At 40.8% G+C, this 22,378-nt stretch overlaps 1 pseudogene; it reads left to right on the forward strand.

Annotated features, from left to right (window-relative positions):
• Nucleotides 1-22,378, forward strand: part of LOC132229680 (cilia- and flagella-associated protein 300-like) — a 154,496-nt pseudogene that overhangs the window by 47,465 nt on the left and 84,653 nt on the right.

Consider the following 22,378-nt stretch of genomic DNA (forward strand, 5'->3'; position numbering starts at 1 on the left):
CGAAGTCACCTGGCCAAAACTTGTACCATGACTGATCTGTCTGGAGGGATTTGGAGCCCTAAAGCAGGTGTAATTGCTGTGGGAGATGCCATTAAAGACAGAGAGGTGGGAGAAGTTTCCTGGATTTTCCTTTCATCTCTTTCTCTAATCTCCTTTTAATATCTTGAATATGCTAACCATAGCCAGAAATGCAGTCTGTAGGAACCCCTCCCTGATATGCAAAGCAGACCGTGGAAAGGGTGAGCAATGGATCAGAGGGCACAGTGGCCCAGGAGTGCACGTATTTTCTTTGAGTAAGATGACGCATTTGCATATGTAATAGCCTTTGTAATACTTTAAGCAATAAAACAATAAAAAAAAGATGATGCATTTGATAGTTTTCTTCATCTCCTCTCTTATCATCTCCAATGTTTTTTTCTGGTGATCTTCAAATTTAGGTTTGTTAATTTATAAGAATCTCTTCTTTATAGATATTTTGTAAATTTTTGTTTTTTAACTGTTCTAAGCAGAATCCAATGTAAATTTCCATTGCTTTTATTACTCACCATCATTTTTCATACAACTTTGACATTCTCAAGCACTTTCTTACAATTCTTTTTTCCCCTCACTTTCAAATAATCCCTTATGTAGGTGGAACATTCTTAATACATTGCTCTGTTCTTTTCTGCCATTTTGTCTTTTCTGTAAGGAAGATAATTCCGATATCAAATTGATTTTTTCTTTTAAGAGCTACTTTTTCTGCTTGGAAGCATGTAGGTTTATCTTTAAATTTGGATTGAAATTTAAAACAAACAACATGAAAACTTTAGCCTATCACTTAAGAACTTTTTTGATCTGAGGCTTCAATTCTGTCTTCTGTTTAGGGAATTTTTCTCCTTGATTATTGCTTCTCCTTGATCTTGATTCCTTTCAGATCTATCTATCTATCTATCTATCTATCTATCTATCTATCTATCTATCTATCTACCATCTATCTATTTATCTATCATCTATCTACCTAATCTTCTACTGTTTTTTGTTTTCATTTGTTTTTGTTTTGCTTTTGTTTGTTTGTTTCTCTGGATAACTTTAATACATACCCCATCCCAGACCTACTGAATTAGGAACACAGGTTAAGACCCAAACACTGTTTTTTGTTTTTTTTAAATATATTTTTTTTTATTGATTTTTTACAGAGAAGCAGGGAGAGGGACAGAGAGCCAGAAACATCGATGAGAGAGAAACATTGATTAGCTGCCTCCTGCACACCCCCCACTGGGGATGTGCCCGCAACCAAGGTACATGTCCTTGACCGGAATCGAACCTGGGACCCTTGAGTCCGCAGGCCGACGCTCTATCCACTGAGCCAAACCGGTTCGGCCCAAACACTGTGTTTTAACAAGCCCTCTAGGTGATTGATACAGCTGAAATGTGAGAACCACTGCCAAAGACATGGACACGTAGGTTTGTAGCGTCTCTGTCTATAATAGCAAAACACTGACAATAACCCATGTGTTTATTAACAGTAAAGGGTATAAATAAACACTGCAAAACAGTGAAATAAATGAGCTATAGCTAAACACAGCATGCCTCTCAGAAATACAATAATTATTTAAAAAACAAGACTGAAAATTATGTGAAAGCATAATAACATATTATTAAAAACTAAAGGGTATCTTATTGAAAAAAATAAATGTAAGTGGCAGAAGTAGTAAAGTGATATGTGGAAGAAATAAGGGAATGATAAACTGAAAATTCAGGGAAGTAGTTATTTATAAAGGAACAGAAAAAGGAGTGGATAAGGTGGGAGCCCTTCAGAGTTTTCAAAATAATGATAAAATTTTACTTTCTAAGCAGGGTAACATGTATTATTCTTTGTATATTTTGTCTATATCCTACAAACATTTTATAAGTATTATTATTTGATTAGTATTTGGTAACAACAACAAATAAAAAATATAGTACTATTTACTAATAGAAATAAAGCAATTAAAAAGGAGACCACACAGAAAAAGTAAACTACTTTCCCTGAGGAATCCACCCTTATAGAAAGCATATACACAATTCAAGAATTAAGCAATATTTGTATTCACATCTTTTCTTCTTCTTCATGACAATTAATACTTATTTTAAGGGCAAAGTCAAACATTTTTCAAGGAACAAATATAAAAATGCATAAATAAGAAACATAAGCCTGGAAATTCAGAATATAAATCTTAAAATATTAAGTCCAACCGATTCAATTAAAAATAAGGAGCTCCAGCGAGTTACTGAAAATTACATCAGCATGTTCCCTGAGTTTTAATGAGGCAAGGAAGAGCTGTGATCCCTGCAAGGAGGTCAAGTGACAGAGGCTATTGTATGAGCAACAGGCTCTGTACTTGTTAACACTATTGTAATACTGCCTCCATGTCATAAACTCTGAATTGCTGTTCACACAGGAAATAGGATTAAAATGCGTGTTGGCCATCCACACTGCACACGTAAATTCATTTCAGTTCAAGATGACTAATTATTAAAATAAAATAGTACTTTGTACATAAGCAGAGGAAATCTCTTCCTTTTACTAGTATAGTTACATTTAGGCACTTAAGGATGGCAAGTTTCAATTATAAAAGCAAGAGTTAACCATTTCTGTCTCATTTGGAAATATGCTATCATTTGAGTAGTAATTTATTTTGGCAACTAAACAAATAAAGAGAGGTGTGTGTGCACTACATGGAGACAAACATTCTATGTGTAACAATATTTCAAAGAATACTTTTGAGATGTGAGTGATTGGCAAACTGTGAACTGCATAGCGTTCTGTATTGCCACAGTATAAGATAGTTGTTTTCCCTACAAGACGCCAGTTAGGAACAATAGAAACTTTACATTTTTCAATTAAGTGTTGAAAAGTGGTGGTTTTTTTTTTAATGTTTCATAATAGGTGGATATAATCAAAATGAATAAATAAGCATATAAATAATGTTGTTTTAGCTTCAGTGCTGCTTGAGTAGAATAGTTGTTCCTGGTGTAATTTCTGCTGGCTTTTGCAGTTGGAAACACAAACCATATTTTCCTTTACAATGTTTAAAGTTTTTAATGAGTTTATTTGAACAGATGAAATGCAAAGGGAGTTTAAGGATCTGGAAAATTTGAAATGTCTGAGGGCAGTCAGTGAACTTTTGAACAAATTCTAGAAAGGACATTGACCCTGTGTGTTATAGGAACAGTTTGTTACTAAATGATTAGGCATTTTATCAATGCTCTACTTTAAGATGAAGTAGTTGCTCAAGCCAAGTGAAGCACAGCACTGATAACTCACTGTATCTCATTACAATATTAGAAAATAGAAATATGAACGAAAAATCTTTTAAGGATAATTTTCTAATGAAGCCTATTGTGATACACAAAAAGAAAATAACAACACCTTATATCTCAATACCAAATTAGGAAATATTAAAAATAATTTTTGGGAGGCAATAATCAAAAGTGGTACTCTCATCTGTTGCTGGTAATTACCTAAACTGGTACAAATTTAATTAAAATTAATTTGGTATCAGAAAATACAGGCCTTAAGAATATTTATTCATTTTACTTCTAAAAATCTACCCAAAGGAAAAACTAGAAATGTATTAAAAAAAACCACACCTTTTAAGTAATAAAGAAAGCAGTAGAAACAAACTAAGAATTAACATTTAGAAAAATCTTAAACTGCTGTATAGCAAATTTGTGATAAAATGTGAAACCACATAAATGAAGTTTATGAAAAATTAAATACTAACATGAAAAAATATTTTTAAAATAACATAAAAAGATTTAAACAGTGCAATCACAACTATTTAATAAGCCCTCCTGTGTCCTCCTAAAATTGATAATAAACATAAAATAATATCAATAAAAAATGAACATAATAGTTGTCTCTAGGTGATTAGTTTTCCAGCTCTTCTGTATTATCTATAATGGAACGTTATTTTTAACAGAACAAATCTATTACACTTCATTTTAGAAAGAAAAATCCAAATCAGCACTACATTAAAACAGTATAGAAATGTTCTAAATTATTTTTTAATATTGTATTAGGTGTAATATGATTTTAAAATGATGAGCTGAGTATATTCAAAAGAAAATATTTATTTTCTGTATTTAAATGATGCTTTTTCCCCCCCTATTGGATGTTGAACTTTTTTTTTTCCTCTGAGATGAGTTAATATTCATTTGACAGAAATGTGGAAATGGCTCATGGTGGTCCTGTTTGTAAATCATCAGTTGATCCAGAGTACACTGGAAACACAAGAGCTCCATGATGTGAAAATGTGTCTGTCAATTTATAAATGACTAGTCTTTCAAGCTGTGGTTCTATTTTATAAAATGGATTATTGTTTTCCTGTTCACAAGATGTCTTGGGACAGATTTCAGATATTAGACTTTTCTCACAGCTATGAATGACAACTCAAATTCATTATTAAGAAATAGTTCTCTTTTATGTTCTAACTAGAGGCCTGGTGCATGGATTCGTGCACCAGTAGGGTCCCTCAGCCTGTCCTGTGTCCTCTCACAATCCAGGACCCCTCGGGGGATGTCAGACTGCCAGTTTTGGCCAGATCCCCACAAGCCAGCCTGTGGGGTTCAGGCCGAAACCAGCAGACTAACGCTGCATGCCACTATTGCTTGCCGCTCCTGCTCATCCCGGCCCTGCTGCACCTGCCACAGGCACACGCCCAGTCAGTCGCCAGCTGTAAGCCCTGTTTCTGGTGCCCATTGGTCAGCTGAGAGGTGCTCCTGCTGTGGGAGCGCACTGACCACCAGGTGGCAGCTCCTGCATTGAGCATCTGGCCCCTGGTGGTCAGTGCACATCATAGTGACCGGTTGACCGGGCATTCAGTTGTTAAGTCATTCGGTCATTCGGTCTCTTAGGCTTTTATATATATATATATATATACTAGAGGCCCAGTGCACAAAAATTTGTGAACTTGGGGGGGAGGGGGGGTCCCTCAGCTCGGCCTGAGCACTCTCACAGTCTGGGACCCCTCGGGAGATAATGACCTGCTGGCTTAGGCCTGCTCCCGGGTGACAGAGGGCAGGCCCAATCCCTAGGTTCAGCCCCTGGTCGGGCTCAGAGCAGGGCCGATGGGTAGTTGGGGCACCTTCCCCTGTCATGCACAGAGCAGGGCAGATTGGGAGGTTGCGATGCCACCCTCAGTAAGGCTCAGGGTAGGGCCAATTGGGGGGTAGGGGCACCGCCCCCTGTCACACTAAAGGCAGGGTCGATAGGGAGGTTGCGGTGCAACCCCCTGTCACGCACAGAGCACGGCCCATCAGGGGGGTTGGGGCTCTGTACCCTGTCATGCACAGAGCAGGGCCAATCAGGGGGTGGGGCACTGCCCCCTGTCAAGCACAGAGCAGGGCCAATCAGGGGGGTTGGGGAGCTCCCCTTGTCACTCACAGAGTAGGGCCGATAGGGGAGTTGGGGCACCATCCCATGTCACACTCAGGGTAGGGCGGATCAGGGGGTTGGGGTGCCGCCACTGTCACACACAGGGCAGGGCCAATGGGGAAGTTATGGCTCTACCCCATCACACACAGACCAGGGCCCATAGGGGTGGGGGGTTGGGGCGGCGCACCCTGTCACATACAGAGCAGGGCCGATCAGGGGGTTGAGGCACCACACCCTGTCACACACAGGCCACAGGGTGATCAGGGGGTTGGGGAGCTCCCCCCTATCAGACACAGAGCAGGGCTGATCAGGGGGTTGGGGCGCCTTCCCCTGTCACGAACAGAGCAGGGTGGATAGGGAGGTTGTGGCCCAGACCACTGTCAACACACAGAGCCACAGGGCGATCAGGGGGTTTGGGCGCTGTCCCCTTTCACGCTGATCCTGGTGCCGGGAGGCCTTGTGGCTCCGCTGATCCCGGTGTTGGGAGGCATATTACCCTTTTAGTATATAGGATAGAGGCCTGGTGCACGGGTGGGGGTCCGCTGGTTTGCCCTGAAGGGTGTCTAGGATCAGCGTGGGGTCCCCACTGGGGTGCCTGGCCAGCCTGGGTGAGGAGATGATGGCTGTTTGCAGCTGGTCACACACCCTTCAGGGTAGGGGTCCCCACTAGTGTGCCTGGCCAGTCTGGGTGAGGGGCTGAGGGCTTTTTTCAGGCTGGTGGGTGACTGAAGCTCCCAACCGCTCATTTTTTTCTTTTTCTTTTTATTCTGGGCCAGCTTTAGCTCTGAGGTTTGGCTCCAGCTCTTAGGCCTCCGCTGCTGAAAGCAGGTATCTGGTTTGTTTGGGTTCTATAATCAAAACACTGTATCAACTCCAGCTCTGAGATCCTGGCTGGCTGAAAGCAGGTTTCTGGGGTTTTGTTTAGCTTCTATATTTGTAACAATGTTTCAAACTGCAAGCTCAGAGGCCGGCAGCGGCAGGCGGGGAACCTTGTAGTCCTCCGTCACTGAAGCAAGCAAGCCTCATGTTCACTTCAAGCTTCCTGGCTGCTGGCCGCCATCTTTGCTGGCTGTTAATTTGCATATCGCCCTGATTAGCCAATGGGAAGGGTAGTGGACATATGGCTAATTACCATGTTTCTCTTTTATTAGATAGGACTAGTAGCCTGGTGCACAAAAATTTGTGCACTCGGGGGTGGAGGTGTGAGGTGTGGGACCAGACCCCTCAGCCCGACCTGCACCCTCTGTCATGTTCTGAGACTCCGGCCATTCTGGAATAGGCACAGGCCTACAGGCTTGGGGTGACCATTTTACCAAGAGAACAAAGTCGGCATTAGTTACAGCCCACACCGAACCCAGTACAGCGCATCTGTGAGTACAACTGCCTCGTTCATGTGCCTGCTTCGCCCTATTGAATTACTAACATCTTGAGGACATAGCTCTGTCTTATCCTCCTTCAACTTCAGTGCCTGGCCTGGTGCCAGGGACCTGAGAGGGTTTGCTGAGTGAGTGAGTGAATAATGAGTGAGTGAATGAGTGAATGAATGAGCAAGTAAATGAATGAGCAAGCAGCTATGGGGCACGGCAGAAGTTCCGGCCCTGCTCCTGGCTGCCTGACACCCACCCTGGAAAGTTCCCGCCCCACTCCCAGTGGCCCTGCACCCCTCCCTTGGCTGCATAGTTCGTGCCCCTCTCCTGGCTTCATAGTTTACGCCCCGCTCCTGGCTGCCTGATGCAAACCCCAGGAAGTTCCTGCCCTGCTCCCAGCAGCCCCACGCCCCTCTCCCCGCTGCATAGTTTGCACAGGGCAAAGGTGGCCCAGGTTCTCCACCTTTTCCCTACCACCCGGCTCTTGCCTGCCACCTGGGTTTCTGATCACTCTCAGCAGCAGGCGCCTTCTTCCATCCTTCCCCTTTTGCCTCCCATCATTGTTCCTACGTATGCAAATTAACCACCATCTTTGTTGGCAGTTAATTTGCATATCACTGCAAATTAGCCATTGGGAAGCGTATCGGAGGTATGGTTAATTACCCTTTTTGTCTTTTATTAGATAGGATATAGATTGGTACTAAACATCATTCTGAGTGAACATGGTGATCTGCTTGTGTCTATAGTTCTTGAAAGCTATTCTTCTTTGTTCTTGTTCCAGTGTTTCCTGTGTAATCAGGCAAGTGCCACCAGACTGATAAATTATCCTTAAACTTTTTTTGATGGAGAAACAGGAAAAATAATAAATAGTTATTTGTGGAAGAAGTAGGAAGAAAAAAGCATCTCAAGTACATTTCAGTAAAATGTAAAATTAAAGGATCACATTTAAATTATATGTAATTTTAGAGACATTTCTTCTTAGTTTGGTAGAGGGAAGGACACATAAACTAAATTTTAGATAAAATAATAGTACAAACATTAACATATTTGAAGAAGGACCAACAAGATTCATTTGAACCAAATTGGAATTGACTCTGTAATAGACTAAGGAATTATATGTTATTTTCAAGAAACAAATAGTTTTGTGAGTTATCTATGTATGTGAAACCACAATTACGAATAGTAATGATTTAACTAAGGTTAGTATTAAGATGAGCTTCAAAATCATGAAAATCTATCAGATAATCAGTGGTGGAAAGAGGCAGGGTAAGAATTATAAACAATTATGTTCTCTGTACAATTACAGAGAAATACATTTGGGGTTGTAAATTGGAAGGCAAGTGAGAGTTCAAGGGGATTTTTTCCAAGGGTGATCCTAGAAATAGTGCTATCGACATGCATAAAGAGCTCCATAGGCCCTGGCTGACATTGCTCAATGGTTAGAGTGTCAGCCTGTGCACTGAAAGGTCACATATTTGATACTCAGTCAAGGGCTCATACCTAGGTTGCAGGTCCCATCCCCTTGGTGGCATGTGCAGGAAGCAACCAATTGATGTGTCTGTCTCACACTGATGTCTCTCTCTCTCTCTCCCCCCTCCATTCTTTACTCCTCTCACTCTCTTTCTCTGAAAACCAATGGAAAAAATATCCTTGGGTGAGGATTAACAACAACAACAAGATCAAAAGCTCTCTAGGTATCTACTCACCATATTTAAGTATGAACCAAGAAAATATATTGGGGCATTATATTTCCTAGCCTTCTTTTTCTTTTGTCATTAATTAATATCTTACTTTCTAAGCTCTCTTTTACTAAAATGTGTCCCTAAAATGCAATTTTTATATGATCTCCTGCTTGATGGGTTGTCTAAGTTCCATTTGAAAGGCTTATAATCTTTCCTACATTGACCACCTGAAAATTCCAGTTTGTAATGGTATTTTGCTTGAGTGTGACAAAAATCATTTCAGTGAGATAAATCTTTCCTTTTTAGGGAAGCAGATTATTAGAATGGGAATTTGGAAATAAATACCAGCTACATGGAAAAAATGAACCCAAAGTTGGCGATAAAGGATAGTGTTTAACCCTGGTATATTAAAACATCACAACTATTAAATAATGTGACAATTAACAAATCTCTCAGCTATAGGGAATTAAGATGAGATATAGGAGAAAGAAGATACCTAGGCTTGTACAATATCTTCAGCATTTAAGTAATATGGGGCAATGTGATTAAGGACTGTGGAGTTGATAAATTGTTAAGTGCCATCAATGTCTTGAAGGAAAAAAGTCAGATCAGTCAGTTAACTCAGGGCATGGATCCCATGCAACTGATGAACAGATTGTGTTTAAGATTGTGACATTGGTCAAGTTACAAAGAAAGGTGAATTTCCAGACTTGCCAACTACCTGTGTAAAGTGATGCTGTGAATAGCCAAGGAGGAACTGAAGACTTCCAATAACCACATAAGTGAGATTAGAAGTTGATTATTTGGTCCCATTTGAGCCCTCAGGTTTCTGAGTCTATGGCCATTGTCTTATCTGTACCATCATGAGACACTCTGAGCCAGAACTACCCATCTTAGCTGCTTCCAGAATCTTGACACATGGTAATTATGAGGTAACTAGAGACCTGGTACACGAAGAGATTCATGCAATAGGCCTTCCTTTCCTTTGGCTGCTGGCACCGGTTTTCCGCCAGCACCCGGGACCCAGGCCTTCGCTCTGGCCAGGCTCCAGGCAGAGCTGGCCCCGGGGCCGTGAGGCTTCTCCGCCACTCCGCTAGTCCTGATTTGCTCCACTGCTTGGAGCCTACGTATGCACATTAACTGCCATCTTTGTTAGGTTAATTTGCATACTATCCTGATTGGCTGGTTAGCATAATGAAGGTATGGTTGATTTACATGTTTGTCTATTATTAGGCAAGATATTTATTGTCTTAAGCCATTAGTTTGGGGGTAATTTGTTACACAGAAATATGTAAGTAATGTCAGGAATGAGCACAATTTTTGTCAATGGAAATATTATGATCCATTGTCCAATTTCTAGACCTGAGTCAGTTCTCTGACCCAGGGCACACCATTTGAAGGGAAGGTCAGATCTCCATGTAAGAACACAGCAAAGCTCCTCAATTCTTCTGTAAAGACATATGTGGACACTTATTAGAGCAACTATACACTGGGGGAAGGGAAATATCTAGGTTTTTAAAGAGCTATTAAATATAGGATTTAAAATTACACCAGTGAATCTATAACACCATTATGGCAACCTTGTTAGAATGAAAAATAAGAAAGGCCCAGAAATAAAGACTCAAGTCTGTTTCAGAATGCACCTCATATGGTTCTATGACCTTATGGTATGGTCATTTCATCATTACCTGAGTGCCTAATTGAGATGGACATACTTAGTTTGCCTGATCTATGAAGTAAAGAGCATAATTAGAGTAAAGGCCAACTGGAAGACACTGAAAGTGTCCTGCCCCAAACCAAGGTCGTACAGTCTATCCTAAACAATCCTAACTGAATGAATGGCAGAGATTAGTACTAGCCTTAATGGCTTCAAGGACTCAGAGATGGTGATCCTAATCACGTCTATATCTGCTTAATAAACCTGTATAGTCCCTAACAAAATAGATCCAGATAACTGATGGCTGAAGATAGTAGTCTATCAAAAACTTAACCTCGTGGTAGCCCCAGTTGTAGCTGCTGTGGAGGGTGTAACTCCTTACTAGACAATTCAATACTGACTCTGCCACTGGCTATATACTTATTCATCCTATAATCATGTTTTCCATCCCCATAAGAAATTCTTGTTTCATAATCAGTTCACATTCATATTAAATGGATAGCACGTTTATGATCTTGCCTCAGGACTGTGTTGATTCTCCTGTTCTCAATTACAAACTAATCTGAAGGGATCTAGAGCATCTGGACATTTCCATAGAGTATCTTACTGGTCCAATATATTAATGACATCATATTAATCAGATTTAGTGACCAGAAAGTTGTAAGTAATTTGGATGTGTTTTAAAACATGGGAGAAAACCTGGTAAAGATTCAATGACTGCTTCTTTGAGTAAGGTTTTAGGGATCAGATGATCTGGGTCTGCTGAGACTTATACTCCAAGATAAAGGATATGTTATACTTTGTACCTCCTATCACTTAGAAGGACACATAGCATTCAATAGGTCCCTTTAGATTTTGAAGAGAGCACATGTCACTTTGGTGATATTTCTCCAACCTATGTATTGAGTGATCAAGTAAAGATTGCTGCTAATTTTGAATGAGGTCCAGAGCAAGAGAGGGTTTTGCAGCAGGTTTAGGTTGCCTTGTTGCTTGGGTCATATGACCTGGCAGATGCCATGGTGCATAGTAGATAAGGATGCTATGTGGAGTCTCTCTAAGCCCAAATGCAAGAGTCATAGCACCCTTCTTTCAGTTGTTGTTTTTTTTTTTACCACCATCCCTGCCATTCATCAGTTCCATGAGTTCATAAATATTCTTAACTAAACCACTTCTCCCTTTGCATGATGACCAGGTGTACTGATGGTATCCACAGTATATAACAGTGGTATGTGGAATTTTTGGAGTCACAACACTCACTTCTTGGGTTCTGAAGCAAGATCCTGACATCAGCTACAAAGAAATAGCCATAGCTGAAAAATAGTTTCCAGAATGTCATTGTTCCCTGACCATAGGACAGGAAGCTCCTGACCATTGGACATCAAGTAACTATGCAAAAAGAGGTACTATCACAAGATAAGTATATTCATATCCATGAAGTCAAGAGATCAGGGAAGAACTGAAGCAATCCATTTTATGATGGAAATGGTGCATTCAGAATGGGAAACAAGAAAGTCCGAAGGGCATGAATGACACAAATAGGGGACCAGATCCCTATGTTATATATCTCTGTTGAAGCAACACTTTTTTTCTCCACCCAGCTATGACCTTATGAGGGGATACCTGAAACTAGATATGATAGAAAATTAATAACAGAAATCCAATCCTGGTTCTTAGATGGGTTGACTGAGTTGATGAAAGCCAAATGTGGACTGCTGCCACCATATTCTAGCCCTGTGGTCGGCAAACTGCGGCTCGTGAGCCATCTGTGGCTCTTTGGCCCCTTGATTGTGGCTCTTCCTAAGCCTTAGGAGTACCCTAATTAAGTTAATAACAATGTACCTACCTATATAGTTTAAGTTTAAAAAATTTGGCTCTCAAAAGAAATTTCAATCATTGTACTGTTGATATTTGGCTCTGTTGACTAATGAGTTGGCCAACCACTGCTCTAACCCTACTCAGGAATGGTCCTTAGAGACTATACAGAAGAATATATTCCCCAAGTGGGAAAAGTTTAAAGCAGCACTTGGTAACCAACTTCATACAAAAAGAGAAGTAGTGGAGTTGAGGATATATGTGGTATTCATGGGCAGTGATAAATAGCTAGGCCTGTGGTCAAAGGTCTGAAAGAAGCAATATTGGAAGATAGGAAACAACCCGGAGATGAAGCATGCGGAAGAACCTGTAGTGTGTTCCTGATCAATGCCTGCAAGGGTATCATCCAGTAGATGCCAGTCTTCAGTTCCCCAAATGCTAACAAAATAGACCCATTAATGGAATGGCAGAGCTTAAGACTATGTATGAACTCAACAGCATGGCTGCCTCTCACAAAGGCTGATTTAGCAATAGTGACACTGAGAATCCAACCTGTCAGTAGCAGAGACTAACCCTATGCATTCAATTTAGTCTCCTCTGAGAAGACCAACCAGTCATTTGAATTCAGTTGATAGTATTAAACTTCTTCCATCTTAAAAGTGACAGCAATTGTCTTCACTGGAATTGATATTCTAAGTAGACTTTCCTTCCATGCTACAGTACCTTGACTAACACTAATATTTGAGGCCTCATAGTATATCTAAATTTTTATTAAGGATCATACATATTATCTTAGATCAAATAATCTACTTTACAGAAAGTGAGGTGTAACAATGGCATATGTTAACGATAACCGTTGGTCCTACCATCTACCATATCACTTAAAGGCTATCAGCCTAATAGAATGTTGCTTATAACCAATTGGCATGTTATGATGCTCTTTTTGTGGCAGGTAAAACATGAATCTTGGAACAAAAAAGTGAAGTAGAAGCTCCATCGTTATCATTACTCACTATGACCCATCTTGGTGAATTTGTATTGGACTAGAGGTCTTATTTTCCAAGGGAATGATGCTTCTAGGGTTACTCTAAACATAAGCTTATAAACACTGCAGTCATTTCAGAGTTGTAATTCGAGTAGACAAGTAGCAAAGAAAAAGTTACAATACAATTATGATCATGTAATGATTGTTGTATGCATACCATGAATATTATGAAGAGATACTGTGGTTGCTCATTGATAACTGGATGTGCAGCTCAAATCCCTCTGTCTGTAAAAGCAACTTAGACTGTTAAAAGTGTTCGTTAAGAGGGATAGGAAACTAGAATATGTAATAAAGGAGGAATATGATGAAAATCGTGGTTTCACGGCCAACTACAGCAGCAGGTAAATAAACTTGCCCCACTAAATTCCTCTATTGTAAGTCCCCCCAGTCCCCCCAAAAAATGTATGTGCTTAGTATTTTGAAGATGCTTTACCAGGATGGAATGAACTTGACAAGGAGCACAGGTAGATCTGAACAAGGAGTTGACTGTAACAGGTTCTGTCTGTGCTCCTTCCATATCCCTTCAAGGCCTTACTATTGCAATGTAAAACAGCCCTGTTACTTCCAATAGTGTAAGAACTCTCTTGCACCTGGACCTGTTCTACTCAGCCAACTAAAGTGTTGAAGAATGGATTGCTGAGGATGTCCTCAACTAAGGGTGGTGGGAGTTGATACATAAACATTTCAGCTCCTTCTACCCTCAGATGGGTTGATTCTGAGGTACTTGTTCCACACTCATCCCCAGTGGTATCAAGCTCCTGTTACCTACAGTGGTAAACTGTCTTGATAGCATTCACTTCACTGGCTGTTCTCCCTTCCCTATTTTAATTCTCCATAACCTACTGCCATTTTCTTAGCTCTTCTCCCTAATAAATAAATTTCTTCTACTGGAATCCTCAACCCAGAGTCTGCTTCTGGGAAATACAAATTGAAATAGCATGTATTGCCTGTCTTGGCTTTGAGCTTTTACTTCACAGTGCAAACACAATCAGCAGTGACCAATCAGATCAGGCAGTCTAAAGTTTCTGGGACCAATTTCCAATGTGAATTTGTTTTGTTTTTTCCTCACACCACTAGATAATTCTCAGACACCAGTTGGGTGTCCTACAATTTAACTCAATTCTGACACTATCTACCTGGAAATAGTGTGAGATTCCATAGGTTAAGGGCTCAGTCCTTCAAGATGTTTGTACTTCTGACTGGCTATAAACCAGCGGTTCCAACAGCCTCCTTAGAGCCACTAGAGCAGGTAACAGAACTCAGAGAAATACCACCAGTTTATTATAGGAGGGATCCAAGATGGCAGCTGACAGGGCAGCAGTGAAGAAGAGAGTGTGAGTGAGTGAGGGAGCAAAAGGGGAGTGCGTGGACGTGTGGGGCATGTGTGTATGTGTGAGTGAGGGAAAGTTATATTCCAAAGGACTGTTGGGGACTGGCAGACCAGGCTCCCCTAGCCAGGCAGCCTCTACTACTGCTGAAATCTCTCCCGAGGTGGCCAGCTCTGCTGCAAAGACCACGCCATCTTGAAGGGGAGAGTGGCTGTGACTGGGAGCCCAGCTTCACCTCCACCCGGGGAGACCTCAGATACCACCCGGGACCCTACAACCACAATGGCCAGGGACCTGCTGCCTCGGCTGCAAACCCACGAACACCAAGCCTCCCCAGCCGTGGACTCCTAAAAAGTTTGTCCAGAGGGAGACAAAATGGTGGCCAAATAAGTGAATGGGTCTTGCGCCTTCTAATGGAGCAGATAGAAGAAACAGTGAATTGAATAACATGCACCCGGAATTGGTGAGTTAAACACACTGGTGAGACACTCCATGGCCAGAAAGGATGGGGGATTCCTGGGGAAGGATAGGATCAGGGAACTGGACTGGAGAGATAGATGCGCAACAACCATGATGAGACGGTCAGAAGGAAACTGCGCTGCGCCAAGTCCGTGTGCCTTGGGGACACATGTAACACTCGACTGTGGAAGGGAGTTCACGGGGCTGCTGGCAGACAGGGACTGTAGCTCTAAGTCTACAGCCATGGGAGGCTGTGCCCAGAAAGGCAGCCTGAAGTTCTACACTGGCCACACAATGCCGAGGGGAGAGAGACACGCAGCGGAGCAGTTGCTCTGTCTTTATATTTTCCTTACAAACACTCATTGAGGCTGCAATACAGGGGAAGGTGGTTTTGTGGAAGCTGGGAAGCAAAATAGGGAGAGGTGACCAGGAGGCCAGCTCTGGGACAGTCCTGTCCCTCCAACCCTGAACAACCATTTTTCTCCTGAAGACCAGGATCCTCCTAGCAGTGCAGCAGCACCCAGCCTTGAGCTCGGCAGGGAAACAAGGATTCTGAATACCCCCAGGGAGCCCTTGGGGACTAGGTTGAGGGGCCATTTGGTACCAGAAACTAATACAGCAATACTGCCACCTAGAGCCTGTGTCAGAAATAGATCCTTGTGTAAATATGACTGAAAGCAGGCAGAAAAACAAAGCGGGCAGATTGATCCCCCTGCCTAAAAACAAGGCTGTGGAGTCTGACACAGAGCAGCGGTGGATCACTGGGAACTTCAACACAGTGCTGACTACCTAACAGAAAACTGAGACGTGGCAGAGAGAACAGTAGAGAGGGGTCTTAAATCAGCCCCATGGGACATTAAAACTTAGCTGAAGTGAACGATACTTCACTACTTCACTTCTTTATTTTTTATCTTTTACTTAAGAAATTAATTTTTTTCTTTTATTTTTAAATTAATTATATTTATTATTACTATTATTATTTTTTTTAACATTTTATATTTTTTTTGGATTAGTGTTCTACATTCTATTTTTATTTCTATTTTTTATCATTATTTTACCTTATCTCATTTTTTCCTTTTTGCCAACTTTTCTTTCCTCACTTCTCCCTTTTTCATTATGTTTCTCTTCTCAAGTTCCTGCTTTAGTTTTTCTCTCTTTTCTTTTTACTCCTTGTTAAAAATTTATCTTTATCTGCTTTATTGACACATTACTATGATAGTAGTCTCTGTTGGCTTACTCATATATCTAATTTCCTCTCCCCTGCTCCAAGTCCATGCACCATTCTCTTTTCTCTTTATTCACTAATCAATGTTTTTCTTCTTGTTGTTGTTTGTTTGTTTTGTTTTTGTTTTTATTTTATGGTTTTTTTTTCCTCTCCTCACCTGCTCTCTTCTTCTACTAATAGCTTAATTAGTTTCACTTACCAAACTCAGGCCTATATGCTCTCTACTCTAGTCTACTTTTCCAAAAATAGATAAATATGTAGATAGATAGATTAAAGAAAGGGGAAACATTTTTTTCATATATATATATATATATATATATATATATATATATATATTTAATATATATTAATTACTTTTAAAATTAATATTTAAAATTATTTTGAGTATTTTATTTTTTACTTTTCTTCTTATACACTCACTAGAGGCCCAGTGCACAAAATTTGTGCATGGTTGCGGGATCCCCTCAGCCCAGCCTGCACCCTCTCCAATCCGGGACCCCACGGGGGATGTCCAACTGTGGGGGATCAGGGATGGGGGATTGGTCCTAAACCAGCAATTGGACATCCCTCTCACAATCTTGGACCATTGGCTCCTAATCACTCACCTGCCTGCCTGCCTGGTTGCCTCTAACTGTCCCCCACTGCTGGCCTGACTGCCCTTCACTGCCTCTGTGTGCTGGCCTGATCTCCCTTAACTTCTGCCCCTGCTGGCCTGGTTGCCCCTAACTGCCCCCTACTGCCAGCCAGGTCACCCCCAACTGCCCCCCTCTGCCAGCCTGGTCCCCCCTACCTACCACCCCTGCTGGTATGGTTGCCCCCAACTGCCAAATGCTGCTGGTCTAGTAGCAGCTAACTGCCCCCCCTGCTGGCCTGGTCACCCGCAACTGCCCCCCCCCACTGGCCGAGTCGCCCTAATTGCCCCCAACTGCCCCCCTCTGTCAGCCTGGTTGCCCCTAACTGCCCCCCCCCGCCATCTTGGTCACCCCCAGCTGTCCCCCCTGCTGAACTGTTCACCCAAAACTGCCCCCCCTGCTGGCTGGTTGCCCTTAATGTCCTCCCCGCCAGCCTGGTCACCCCATGCAGCCTGCTGCTCAGTCGTTTGGTCGTCCCTCACTAATAGCCAATGGAAATATTATGATCCATTGTCCAATTTCAAGTTACAAAGAAAGGTGAATTTCTCTCTCCCCTTGGCACTGTGTGGCCAGTGTGGAACTTCAGGCTGCCTTTCTGGGCACAGCCTCCCACGGCTATAGACTTAGAGCTAGAGGAATGACCAAACGCAGGTCGCCCCATGCAGCCTGCTTGTTCAGTCGTTTGGTCGACCCTACTACCAGGGAATCTTCCATTAGACTATCAGCTGATTTCTCAACAGAAACACATCAGGGCAGAAGGGAATGGAATTAAATATACAAAGTGATGCAAAGCAAGGGACTGATCCAAGAATACTATACCCAGAAGGGCTATCATTCAAAATTGAAGGTGAAATCAGGAGATTCACAGACAAAAAAGGGTTAAGGGAGTTTATTACCACCAAGCAAGCAATGCAAGAAATGCTAAAAAACTGGTAATAAATTATTTAACCCTACAACTCAAAAAATTAGAAAGAGAGCAACAAGAAAAGCCCAGAGTAAGAAGAAGGAAGGAAATAATAAATATCAGAGCAGAAATAAATGACATAGAGACCAAAAAAAAAATACAAAAGATCAATAAAACAAAGAACTGGTTCTTTGAAAGAATAAACAAGATTGATGAACCTCTAGCAAGGCTCACTATGAAACAAAGAGAGAGGAACCAAATAAACAAAATCAGAAATGAAAGAAGTGAAGTAACAACCGACCCCACATAAATACAAAGGATTATGAAAAAATGCTATGAACAACTCTATTCCAACAAACTGGACAACCTAGATGAAATGGATACGTTCCTAGAAAAATACAAGCTTCCAAAACTCAATCAGGGAGAATCAGAAAAATGGATTGGGCCACAATAACTACTGATGACATTGAAGCAGTAATCAAAAATCTTCCAGCAAACAAAAGCCCAGGTCCATATGGCTTCACATGGGAGTTTTAGCAAACATTCAAAGAAGAACTAAAACCTACCCTTCTCAGACTATTCCAAAAAATTCAAGAGGAAGAAACACTTCAAAACTCTTTCTATGAAGTCAGAATTACCCTAATTCCAAAACCAGATAAAGACACCACAAAGAAAGAGAACTACAGGCCAATATCCTTGATGAACAACAGATGCTAAAATCCTCAACAAAATTCTAGCAAATCAGATCCAGCATTACATTAGAAAGATCACACACCATGACCAAATGGGATTTATTCCAGGGATGCAAGGATGGTGAAATATATGCAAATCAATAAATGTCATATGTCACATAAACAAACTGAGAGACAAAAATCACATAATCATATCAATCAATGCAGAAAAAGCATTTGACAAAAATCTAACACCCTTTCTTGATAAAAACTCTCAGCAAAGTGGGAATAGAGGGATCATACCTCAACATAATAAAAGCCTTATATGAGAAACCTACAGCCAGCATCACGCTCAATGAGCAAAAACTAAAACCATTTCCCCTAAGAACAGGAGCAGAGAGGGATGCACACTTTCACCACTCCTGTTCTACATAGTACTGGAAGTGCTAGCCATAGCGATCAGACAAGAAAATGGAATAAAAGGCATCTAAATTGGAAAAGAAGAAGTAAAACTTGTTATTTGCAGATGACATGATATTATACATAGAAAAGCCCAATGACTCCATCATAAAACTAATAGACTTAATAAATGAATTTGGCAGTATAGCAGGATAAAAAATTAATTTCCAGAAATCTATGGCTTTTTTATACACCAATAGTGATCTCACAGAAAGAGAAACTAAAAAAAAAAAAAAAAATCCCATTTACCATTGCACCAAGAAAAGTAAGATACCTAGGAATAAACTTAACTAAGGAAGTAAAAGACCTGTACTCAGAAAGCTACAGAACATTGACAAAAGACATAGAGGAAAACATAAACAGATGGAAGAACATACCATGTTCATGGATTGGTAGAATCAACATCATTAAAATGTCCATACTACCCAAAGCAATTTATAGATTCAATGCACTCCCCATTAAAATACCAATGGCCATATTTTACACATCTAGAACAAACTCTCCAAAAATTCATGTGGAATAAAAAACGACCACAAATAGCCACAGCAATCCTGAGAAAGAAGGACAAAGTTTGAGAGATCACAATATCATATATCAAGCTATATTTCAAAGCCACAGTTATCAAAACTGCCTGGTACTGGCACAAGAACAGACATATAGACCAATGGAACTGAACAGAGAACCCAGAAATCGACCCAAGCCATTATGCTCAATTAATATTTGACAAAGGATCCAAGCATACAATGGAGTCAAGACAGTCTCTTCAATAAATGGTGCTGGGAAAATTGGTCAGATACATGCAAAAAATGAAACTAGATCACTAACTTACACCATACACAAAAATAAACTCAAAATGGATAAAGGACTTAAATGTAAGACGGGAAACCATAAAAATCTTGGAAGACTACAGAGGCAGCAAAATCTCAGACATATGTCATAGCAATATCTTTAACGATACAGCTACTAGGGCAATGGAAACTAAGTTAAAAGTAAACAAATGGGAATCCCAGCAACAACATAGTGCCAGTAACTAACAATTACGCAGTCAGCTCTGGGCAGTGAACTTCCACTGGAAAGAGAGGCCCTATAGCCTCAGAGGCCAACCCCAGAACACTGCCACCCAGAGGCTGACCCACAAACTGACTCTTTGCTAAACACAAAATAAGGCAGTCTGGGAAATAAATGCGACCGGCTTTAAAATAAAGACTGTGGTTCACAACACAGAGGAACAGTATATCGCAGGGAAACTCAACACTCTTCTGAATACCTGGAAGGTCTAAGGCGAGCCACACTGAAGAATAGAAGAACCGAAGGACCTTCACTACTGCATTTTTTTTCTTTTTTCACTTTTTAACTAAGAAATCAATTTTTTTTCTTTTTTTTTCTGTTCTTTTTTTTTTCTTTTTCCATCACCTGATTTTATCCTTTTAATTACTACCTTCTTATTTTTAACCAGTATTATTACTGCTACCATTTTACCATTTTTTAAAGTGCCATTTTATTTTCTCTTTATTTTATTTTGGGATTAGTGTTCTCCATTCTATTTTCATCGTTATGTTATTGGTTGTTTCAGGTTTGCATTCATATCCAGGGAGCTGTTGCTGGAATTTGTTGGGATTAATGGCTGTTCTATAGGAGTATTCTCCTCATATAAAAAGTCTTTTCCCCTCTTCCACTTCATTCTCTCTTTTCGCTCTTTTTTTTTTCTTTTCTCGCTTTTATTTTCCCCCCTCCTTTTTCCCAATTTCATTTTTGCACTCCTTTTTTTGGTCCCTACTTTTCTTTTCTTTTTTCTCTTTTATCTTTTTCTCTTCCTTCTTCCTTATCCCCTAATTCTCTTAATTCAGGTGGTCACCTTTATTTGGGGTTATTAATATCGTGAATATATTTTTGTATAGTGCCTGGTACGTGGTGCCTTGTTGTGTTGTATTTTGTGCCTTTAAATCAATGCAGCAGATCCAAGCAACAGCAACCTCCTGAGCACCACATCCTCTGCTGAGGAACAGCAGCTGTACGTGAAACCTCGCCCCACCAGCCAGAAGAGCCACCACAGCTGTGAACAGCACCCACCAGAGGAGCTGCTGCCAACTGAAGAGCAGCTGCTACCGCAACCGCCCGAAGAGCAACCACAGACCAAGGAGTCACTGCCACCCAGGGAGCAACCACTGAACGACTCAACATCTAGATATGTCAGTGAGATCAAACATGGGTAGACAAAGAAACCCCCAAAGGAAAGAGAAGGAGGACTCTCCAGAAAAGCAGCTAAGTAATACAGAGGCATGCAACATGACAGATAAAGAATTCAGAATAAGGGTTCTAGAGTGCATAAACCGGATGGAGGAAAAAATCGACAACCTCTTCAAGAAGCAAGAAGAAACAGATGAAAAAATCAATAACATATGGAAGAAGCTAGAAGAAACAGATGAAAAAATCGATAACATATGGAAGAAGCTAGAAGAAACAGATGAAAAAATCAACAACTTAAGTAAGACCCAAGAAGAAATGAAGAGTGATATAGCTGCAATGAAAAACTCCATTGAAAGTATCAACAGTAGACTAGGAGAAGCGGAGGACCAAATTAGTGAATTAGAAGACAAGGAAGCAAAACACACCCAAAATGTACTGCAATTGGAGAAAAAAATTAAAAGACAGGAGGAGAGCCTAAGGGAGCTTTGGGACAACATGAAACGAAACAACATACGGATAATAGGAGTACCAGAACAACAGAAGGATGAACAAGGATTAGAAAACCTACTCGAAGAAATAATATCAGAAAACTTTCCTGAGGTGGGGAAGAAAAAAGTCACACAAGCCCAGACAGTCCCAAACAAGGTGAACCCGAAAAGACCCACACCAAGACACATCATAATCACCATGGCAAATGTTCAGGACAAAGAGAGAATCTTACAAGCTGCAAGAGAGAGACGGAAAGTTACATACAAGGGATCGCCCATTAGACTGTCAAATGATTTCTCAACAGAAACACATCAGGCCAGAAAAGAATGGACTGAAATTTACAAAGTGATTCAAAGCAAAGGACTGAATCCAAGAATACTCTATCCAGCAAGGCTATCATTCAAACTTGAAGGGGAAATAAGAAGCTTCACAGACAAAAAAAGGCTAAGGGAGTTTGTCACCACCAAGCCAGCAATGCAAGGAATGCTAAAGGGACTGGTATAAAAAGAAGAAATAAAAAGCTCAGAAAGAAAACAGCCACACAGAAAAAGAAATGGCTACAAACAAGTGCCTTTCAATAATAACTTTAAACGTAAACAGACTAAATGCTCCAAACAAAAGACATCGAGTGGCTGAATGGATAAAAAAACATGACCCATACATCTGCTGTCTACAAGAAACCCACCTCATAAGAAGGGACTCACACAGACTGAAAGTGAAAGTATGGAAAAATATCTTTCAGGCAAATGGAAAGGAAAAGAAAGCTGGGGTAGCAATACTTATATCGGACAAAATAGACCTCAAAGTGAAGGCCATAACAAGAGATAAGGAAGGCCACTTCATAATACTAAAGGGATCAATAAAACAAGAAGATATAACCCTGGTAAACATATATGCACCCAATGCAGGAGCACCCAAATTCATAAAAAAACTCCTGGAAGATATCAAAGGAGTGATCGACAACAATACAATCATAGTAGGAGACTTTAATACACCACTGACAGCACTGTATAAGCCCTCTAAACAAACAATCAGCAAAGATACAGCAATCCTAAATGACTCA

This window comes from Myotis daubentonii, chromosome 3, assembly GCF_963259705.1.
Source record: "Myotis daubentonii chromosome 3, mMyoDau2.1, whole genome shotgun sequence".
In the NCBI taxonomy this organism is placed as follows: domain Eukaryota; kingdom Metazoa; phylum Chordata; class Mammalia; order Chiroptera; family Vespertilionidae; genus Myotis; species Myotis daubentonii.